This window comes from Anser brachyrhynchus (genome assembly GCF_964034855.1).
Source record: "Anser brachyrhynchus genome assembly, chromosome: 4".
Lineage (NCBI taxonomy): Eukaryota > Metazoa > Chordata > Aves > Anseriformes > Anatidae > Anser > Anser brachyrhynchus.
The window spans coordinates 1,800,354-1,808,914 of NC_137698.1; the positions used below are offsets into that span (position 1 = coordinate 1,800,354).

General features: G+C 34.9%; 1 protein-coding gene across 2 annotated transcripts in view; it reads right to left on the minus strand.

Annotated features, from left to right (window-relative positions):
- The window catches only part of LOC308194824 (uncharacterized protein), a 128,903-nt gene extending 124,615 nt beyond the window's left edge, over positions 1-4,288 (minus strand). The window contains exons 1-5 of one of the 2 annotated variants that reach the window (XM_080591277.1): positions 4,097-4,288; positions 2,602-2,701; positions 1,668-1,849; positions 1,055-1,137; positions 335-465 (exon numbers count right to left, since the gene is read on the minus strand). The gene's annotated coding sequence lies outside the window, so the exon portion shown is untranslated. The remainder of the gene's footprint in view (positions 1-334; positions 466-1,054; positions 1,138-1,667; positions 1,850-2,601; positions 2,702-4,096) is intronic. The other variant, XM_080591278.1, reaches the window with a different exon arrangement.
- Between the last annotated feature and the right edge of the window lie 4,273 nt (positions 4,289-8,561).

An 8,561-nucleotide genomic window follows, 5' to 3' on the forward strand; every position in this document is an offset into this window, starting at 1 on the left:
TCTTTCAGTGACCATTTTTCTATTTTGTGACACTACCTGAAAGAAATACCTTACAAAAAATACCCCCCCCCCCCCCAAAAAAAACCAAGACTTTTCTTTCCTAAATATTTTGCCTGTGTTTTAAAGTGCTTTTCTATATGTTTTTCACATCTGAATACTCACTGTAGTGAACCAGGCAGTCTCAAACTACAACACCTTTGTCACACAAAACAAACCAGGAAAAAAAAAATATAAAAAAAATGAAAATTAAGCAGGAATCTATGTAAGTTCTTAAGCACAGCAATACCTGTATTCTAAACTGCATTCAGCATGTCCTTAGACTCTACTTCTATACCTGGCAGCTGTTAGTTTATGTCCTGGTCCTTCTTCCTGTGATAGGAAAGGTGACACCATGCTCCCCGCCATCCGCAGCCACAGCTAGATAGAAAAGATCCATGGGAGGTAACCACAACAGTCTTTTACACGCTGTTTGGAAAGGGGAGGAAAAAAAGTCACAACAGATTTCCCTCTAACTTTTGTTCAAGGTATTTATAAAATAAAAAGTGTCTTGCCAAAGCACGTACACCTCACATTGCTCAGTAGTTGCTACCAGCTTTCAACACAGCACCTGCCTTAAAGGCAGCAAAACCAGGAGTTCACAGGTTCACACCACTTAATTTTTGACTTTGCTCTAGCAGATTTATGCTGTTTTGTGCAGAGAGAGTACACAGTGCTGCTCCACAGGCAACTTACATATGGGACCCTGAAAAAAACAGGGTAGAAGGAAGGAGGAAACTGACTGTCCTGTATCACTTTACCCCTGCATGTGCAAAGCATGAAGCTTGCCTCTTGGTGGCCTTTCCTCAAAACCCCCAGTAACAAAGCCTCTCTTCCCACCATTTCTGTCTAATAGGCTGCCCTTAAATCTGTCCAAATAGGAAGACAGTTCTGGTAGTAACTAAGGTGTTTTTTTGTTTTGTTCTAACCAGTAATTATACCTCATGCAATGCTCATTTTATTATTAGTTTTTTTTGTTAAGAGTTCTCCCTGGACAGATGGAATCAGAGTCAATCACCTTGTTGAGGAGTCATCCTTATACACAAATACTGCTGCTGCTTGAATCCTGCACATTATTCAGTCTCCCTTCTTCCTGAGTCACTGTGGCGTTCAGTATATCAGTAATTTGGTGATTTAAAACAAACAAACAAAAAAAACCAAAGCGCACACACATTCACGTACATATATTTAGAGATTCATTTTGTGTTAGAAATATTCTTTTTTATAAGAATATTTACCTAAATAAAAATAATTTCTAAACAGAAATGTTCCAGGCTAAAAATCTCAAAACCAGAAGAACTTCATTGTTTACTCAATATGTTTTGAAGTTCCAAAATCGAATTTGTATTTTTTTCTAAAATAAGTAATGCAATTAATTTTAATACTACAGAAAGAATTTTAATACTACTACCAAAAAATTGTTCTAACAATTTCAATCAATTTCCTATTTTTTCACTTCTGAATTACTTCCAAACATCCTGTTTTATCTTTCTGTTTATCACTGCTATCTGTTGACAAGGCATTTTCAGATGTTTTTCATGGTTACACGTAAATGGGGATTGGGGGATTTGTTGACCCATAATGTGGTGTGCTTCCATTTTTTCCTCGTGTACTGTATTATTAGTATTTACCTCATTTTTATATACACTGTCATCTCTGGTCATTTCAGTCATTACTGCTTTCTGTGCAGTTTCCTCCCTGTAGAGATCTAGGTTTGCAATAATTCTCCCGACTGATTAGTTTTGAAAGTACCATGTTGCATTTCCTCTTGTTCTCTCTCATGCCCATTTTCAGCTTCTTCTATACTGCAAGCCTAACAGGATTATATAATAACAATATTAGTATCTCAAATGATATCTGAGAGCTTACATCCTCTTATTTATTTATTATGATATCTATCATAGAATCATAAAGGTTGGAAAAAACCTACCTCCAAGATCATCTGGTCCAACCATCCCCCTACCACTGATATTACCCACTAAACCATGTCCCTAAGTAGCACATCCAACCTTTCCTTAAACACCCGCAGGGACACATTGACTATCATTAGCCAATGAACTTCTTTTTTCCCTCATAAGTAGCACGGGCTATTTTATTTTCTCCAAAACTTTATTGCATTTTTTTTATTTTATTTTATTTTTTTTTACAAAAATAACCTTTTAATATCATATAAATGAATATGTGAATTATCATAAAAAATGTGTTTAAGAAAAAAGACAAAATTAAGAAAAGGGTAGAAAAATTTAAGTGATATTTCTAAGTGCACTGAGTCTTTCAAAAACAGATTTCCAGTTCTGTACTTTAATGTGTATGATACAGTCAAAATCTACACTGACTTTTTCATCTGCTTCAGGATTATATTCATTTTATAAATGTGATTTATTATTATTTTTAATTGTTAGAAGATGCCTACTCCTTGTCCAGCTGCCTTTGGGATTGCCAGTACAATTTGTAGTGTAAATAGTTAAAAAAGCAGAGCAGTATCATAGTCTGCATTCTACAAATCTTGCAAAATTGAAATTTGATTAAAACAAACAAAAAACAACTTGTAAACCATTATCAGACCTTCAGAAATCAATCTGCTTACAGTCTTCATATTTTCGTCATCTTTCAGTGACTTTGGATACTTTGAAGAACGGTTCTATGATTGCCTGCAAAGAAAGGACTTAAAAATATTGCATAAAATTAAGCGCTCTCATCTTCCTTAATACAAATTCATTACAAATGGTTTATTAAATGCTCTGACTAGTCATCACATACTTTTGCTGAATTTATATATGACAAGTACAGGAACAGACCTAATTAGAGTCATGACAGTCTGAACTATTATTGGGGTGCTATCATATGCCAGCTGCGTAATATATATATTTTTTTATTTATAAAGGTTAACGTTTAACAAACTTTTTATAATTAGAAAAGCTAACTACATTTTTTGTGGTTTGCATCTCTATTGCCAGAGCAATTTCCAGATGATATCCATAATGCATCCTTCTTTATGGACGGAGCCCTTTCTTCTTATTGTTATGTAGTCTACCAAAGCACCGAACACACCTTCTGGTAGCTACTAATATTAGAAGGTGCTTCCTATGTTAGCTCTTTACAAGGAGAGGAGTAGGACGAAAATTACAGGGAGTGGTCTCCAGTCTCCCATCTGTAATGCTTGGCGATTCGCACGATAGAGAAACAAACACTTCAAATCACTTGAGAGCAGATTTCCTACCTATCGCACCATTCTGAAGAATTTACAAAGACGATATAACCCAATAACTTTTTTTTTCTCCTGCTCTACTGACACAAATATTTCTGAATTAAAATAATGTAGTAGCACCCTAATGCACAAGTTATGTTTCACTCAGAAGTGAATTATATAATTTATTTATAATTTATATAATTATATTTAATAAATATAAAATTTAGAATTTTATTATGATTTATATATTATAAAATCTACAGCAATATTGTAGATTGTATAATGAGTGTTTTATGAGAAATCAAGATTACAAGGCACCTTGTCTAAATATTTTAGAACTGTTGTGTTATAACACAGAGGATTAGCTCTAAAAGGCCCCAAAAGTTGCTTCAGCAATGTTTATGCGTTATCAGTGAGTTTTCCCCCAGAACTGCTACTTTCATTGTTACTTTCCTCTCCTTGTTTCTAACTATTCTGCCCTTATTCTATTCTACCTTTATTATCCCTTCTTGACTCTAAATTTGGATTATCTCAAGATCCTTGTTATATAAGAACTTATTTTAAGCCCTGACACATTTAAAAGGTATTCAGCTTTTTTGATGCATGGCTTTTCTGCATGAAAGTATTGCTATTATCACAGTAAATGATCCTTAGATTGAGTAGTGCCATAGTGACTGAAGAAAGTCAAAGTCCAGTTAACATGCAAACAGCCCCATTTATTGATTTACAAGAATATGACTTGAATAGTGTTTCTGAATGATTTATTTTGCACACTAAATATTACTATATTTAGAATAGTTTAAAAGAACTGTTTTTATCTCCCACGTTACTCATGAGCTAACAGGAAACTCCAATTAAGTAAATTCTTACCTTAACTTTAGACCAGGATATTTCCAAAAAGAGTGTTCAGCCTGCTCTCAAGAGAATCTGACTTGTTAGACTTGACCTTGTTCCAGCATGGAGTCAGACCATGCCTGGGAAGTCCTCCCTGGTTCCACGAGGCAGACACAAGCTGCAAAATCCAGGCTTCAGTAAGGAAAGACAATTGTGCCCTGGATCCTTCTGCTGGAGCAGACTGTATTAACTAAATGAATTTAAAATGTATTTATTTTTTTGTGCATAGTAGCTGTACTGAATGACTCTGTGACTTTTTCTTCTTTTATACACATAAATAATTAGTCATCTGAATATAAAGTTGCCCCAAAGTTTTGTTACTGTTTTTGTTGGTGTATTATCAGAAAGACAACCATTTTAAGAGGCAGAATTCTTAAAAACAAAAGAAACAAAAAAAGCTGCACTTAGAGCAAAAGTAAGAATAAGGAAAGAAACTAGCAAGAGATGCACTAAACAGAATTTGATTTATTTCACGAGTTAATACAATCAGATAAAGTATTTGGGATCAGACTAAGCACCTTCTTCAAGAAGCCTGCACAGTATGCACTTTCATTTATACCTGCTCATGTTATAAAATGGCATCCAACAACCATTAGGCTCCATTTTTCATAAATATTATTGATAGCTTCTTTCTTGAATGATTACCTCCCGTGAACCTGGAATGAATAAAAATGATGAGACGTGCAGATAAACCACGACTGAAATTTTTCATGAGACTTACATAAAACAGGTGATTAGCAGTGAAAAGATGCATTTAATAGAAGTTATAGTAATGTTTCTTTATTCATGAGATGGTCCAAGTCCTTGAACTTCCACAGAAACCTCTGAAGCTCTGGCAGTCTGCACCAGCTATAGCTGTACTCTTTAGCACCAATTCAGCAAGCACTTTGCTGATCAGTAACACACTGACTGGCATTGGTAAACTGGGAAAAGTGCTGTGCAGCTTTCTGACATAATTTCAGTAACTGGCCAGAGTTCCCTTATGTTTAATACTGTCAATCACAATTATCTGTTTTTAAATCTATTTTTTCTATGGATTCCTAAAACTAATGAGGATTCCATAACCAGATATCAATGTCTGACTCAGACATCTGTTTGTCCTAAAGGAAGGGGGGGGAAATTTAAAAAAATCCAGCATTGCAGTTTTCTTTCTTCTCATTATACACTATGTTGAAAATAATTTTGCCATTCCTGTATCTGAAGACAGTCGCAAAACTCCACGCAAAATAATTATTTCAAAGTAAGTAGTAAAGCACTACTTCTAAAATAGTTCTAAAAAATGTTAGATGTTAACTGTTTTTTTCCTCAGAGAATGGTAACCTTATTTTTAAAACTTAAAAATGGGGAAAATAAATAATATGCATACCTTTATCCTTTCCCATTTTAGGAGCGGTTCTCCTGCTGCACTGCACTAATTACATAAACTTAGACAAATAAAAAATCTCAAATTTCATTACATATTTTTGCATGAATAACACTGCCAAAGAAATCTTTCCTTAACAGTGAGTTAATTGATGTGGCAATTTTGCTAGTGAATATCAAGTATGATCAAGTGTGGATCAGGACATGGCAGTAAAAGAAACACAAGTTAAAAATAGGAGAAAATTTTTTCAGTAATGTGTGTGTATCCTTCTTTAGAAGTCATAATTAAACAAGGCATTATCCTTTTTTTAAATGTATTGATTATTTTTTAATGAGTGGTATGAGTTTTAATTAAATACTTAATTCAGGTCACAAAGGCCTAAACATTTTTTTTTCAAGTTAAATTTTTGATCCAGCAACATAAGAATTTTGCGAGGCTAATAGATGGGCTTATGCCACTGAATTACTTAACGAATTGAATCTAATCCACCTACAGCAAGTCATATGTTATTCATGACAAAACATACTTAGCACAGAGCTTTTAGACCTGAGAAATATATATTTTAAAATTAATCCTCCATAACTAAATACCAATACTAAAAAACAAAGCAAAACAAAAACAATACAATACAATACTTTACAATACAATACAAAGTTTTTCAAACGGACTTCTACCATTCTACCCTTTCGCAAATCAGTTGTTTGGCTGTTTTGTTCTATTTTGGCTCAAAATGCCTGCCATTTTGGTGAGTTTACAATTCCATCATCAGGATAGAGCTGTTCACTTCACAGGCCTCAATCCCAAACCATTAACGTCAGTGAAGGGTTTTTATTGATTGTAGTGGATGGCAGAACAAGCGGTACCCAGGATTTGTTCAAATTGCTTTTGATGTGCTCTGTCTTTTTTCCTTTAGCGACTTGTGTAATCACAGTCATAGAAAGTTTAGCCTAATTTATTACTGATTTAGAAGTGGATTTTTCAAAGAATTGCCTAAAGAGTGTTCTTTCGGATACCTAACTATTCCTAAGAATCAAAAATTTCTCTGGTTTTGTTGCTTTTTCAGACCATCAGATCTCTCGTGCCTTCACAGAATGGCTCTAAGTAGAAGCTTGTGGCAATTTGAAGGTCTTATACTGCAGGGAGGTGAAGTTAAGATAAATTAAGGAGTGTATTTATGACTTTTGTTGTTCCAATTTACTAGGAAAAGTTAATGAATTAAAGTCAACTGATATACACAGATAATCTTACCCTAAAAGTTCAACCAACTACTTTTTGAACCAATGTACATTCACACTGTATGAGCAATAACACTATGATCAGCAGCAGAGGATTTTAGTTCAATCTGTAAATAATACATTTCCTTGTTCAGGTGACATCAAGGCTTGTGTCATTCTTCCCTTCTTCTTGCCTTTGAATCACATTACTAGTTAACATAAGGCAATTACAGTGCAGCAGCAGGTACGCTCACAGGTGAAGAGCAGCCAGAAGAACAGAGCAGACAAGTTTTCCTTCAGTTGGTCTCCTTATGTGAGCAATGTAGATACCAAACATTTTTCGTTGTCACCTCCAAAGCCAAAATGTTATCAAGACGTTGCACACAGAAAATGATTTTTAGCTTTCCCAGTGAGTAAATTAATTGCAATTGCACTTTAAAAATTAATGGGAAACGAATGAGATTATTTTGGATCCTGCTGTTGCCTGCATAAAGACAATACTGTCAGTGGTAGACACAGGCAACTGCATATTGTACCCCAGGGCGCCAAGGCTTTCCAGTAACAAACAATTATGCATTCCTGCCCACTCTGAACCTGTGATAATACCTCTTCCAAAGCTATTAAATATGCATCTGTGTCCAGAGTGAGTCCTGCATGCTTGGGTATGACAGATGAGAGCGAAAGGTTTTCTGCCTTTTTTTTGGTGGACAGGGTTATTCTAAGTAGCTATTTCCCTCACTCACACCTCATCATAAAGATTGGTTTTCTCAAGTTGGACTCAAGAAGGATTTATTGGCTTGAAAGTGCTCTCACCAGTGACACCAAAATGAATTTTTAAAGCACAGATTCTCACAGGTACAAAGGGTGGATGAGAGTTGCTCATGAAAAAGTGCCACGCTTTTGGAGGTAGTCAACAGGAGGACTTTTCTGTAATTTTCCATCCTACTTGCATCCAAAACCAGATGTTTCTGCCTGCGGTCTGCTATCAGATCCTTTTCACCTGGATGTTTTAGGAAGGAAGAATTATGTTGACTTCGTAATTCACCTCAGATTTTTCAGTCCTAATCTTATCTTGTTTGATGTTGCCTTTACTGCCCTGAAACTTCATGGTATGATGCTTGAAAAAGCTCCTCCTGCATTGTTAACTTGCCAAATATTCATACAGTCATAACATCCCACACACCTCCACACCTGTTTTTCTCTGTTATTTATTTCCAATTTATTCATCCAAGCTTTTTCTAGGCTTAAATTAAACTGGCTGCTCTACAACTTCATTGCGCTTCTTATTTATAACTTCCACCCACTAAGCAATATTCCCTGATAAGTCAGAAGACTATCAATCTGTTCTATTTTCTTTTCTTTTCATTTTTCACCTTTTGTTTCTCCCCTTTTCCTGATATTTGTAAGCATTGCAGCAATCTCTGTAGCTAGGTTTATACTTTGTCTGGTTCACATCACATAGAATATCTTGATTGTTTTACATGCAAAATAAATAGTTTCTACTTGAACTCGGTATTTCCAGAAGATGACATTGTTTTAATTATTATGAAAAACATTTTGTCTGGAAAATATGTTATCTATCATTATAAGACTATCCGCTAATTCTAGCCACATTCATCAACACATTTGTTTCAGAAAAAAATTCGAATGAAAGGGAATAGACTAGAATGTTGTAACCCTCTCATAACCTACTGCTCTCTGGCTAAAGCACTTCATGCTGAACATCAGAAATCTGCATTGCAGGTTCCAGTCTGTGAGGATTTTTACCTACTGCAATCCACCTGCCAGTGACGTTTTCCCCTCATCAGACTGGTAGGCATGCTAAGGCATCATATTGGGGATCTTTTATTTTTTTTCAGTATTT